Source organism: Diaphorina citri, unplaced genomic scaffold, assembly GCF_000475195.1.
Source record: "Diaphorina citri unplaced genomic scaffold, Diaci psyllid genome assembly version 1.1 scaffold28438, whole genome shotgun sequence".
Classification (NCBI taxonomy): Eukaryota; Metazoa; Arthropoda; class Insecta; order Hemiptera; family Psyllidae; genus Diaphorina; species Diaphorina citri.
Genome location: NW_007405776.1, coordinates 1 through 708, shown reverse-complemented (window position 1 = coordinate 708; position 708 = coordinate 1). Strand labels below are relative to the sequence as shown.

At 33.6% G+C, this 708-nt stretch overlaps 1 long non-coding RNA gene across 1 annotated transcript; it reads right to left on the bottom strand.

The window, feature by feature from the left end:
• Positions 1–132: 132 nt before the first annotated feature.
• Positions 133–708, bottom strand: LOC113473395. The gene is made up of 2 exons (XR_003395375.1): positions 580–708; positions 133–255 (listed from the first exon to the last, which is right to left on the bottom strand). It is a non-coding gene; the product is annotated as an uncharacterized LOC113473395 (long non-coding RNA).

Genomic DNA, 708 nt, shown 5'->3' with positions numbered 1-708 from the left:
TACAAACACTTTGTACCATTGTCCTCGCACATATGTTTCCAATGTTCCACATCTTCCATAACCGACACCAACTGTCTCAACCATTTTCATGTTATGAGACTGATAGCTTTGGAATGAGTCAGATTTGTTTTGTCACTGGGTTAGGTATCCGAGTGCTACCTATAGAAGCTTCATATTGATTCCCTTATTGATTTTTGACTGATTCGATGGATAATTTGCTCTCATTATATTGGTTTTTACATTCAGCATCCAAAACTGAAAAGTTTAACAAAGTGTTGGTTAGTCAAAAAAGCCCAAGTTAAGTTCAGATATTTGAAACCAACCTGGTGATGCAGTGCTCAGCACAGTGGACTTTAGACCTGAAGGTTGATGGTTCAAATCTGGGGTACGTGTCTTAAAGTTTATCAAAGTGTATTGACAACAAAAGAACATATGTGACAAACATTCATGCTTACATATTTGTTCGTTTTTAATTATTTGACAGCTTTTGGTCATTTTGGGCAAAAGAGGAAGGTGTGTTTTTACACTAGAGCCCAGATAGGGGTAGTAAAGGTGGAACTATACTCATTTTAAACTTACCTTTTATTGAATCATTACCGAGATTTCCTGTAAGTTCCGGAACACATTAAACACTCTAAACTAATGATTAATTATTTAATTATAAAGGAAATAAAATAATTTAAATAATTATTTTAAATTTAATGGATT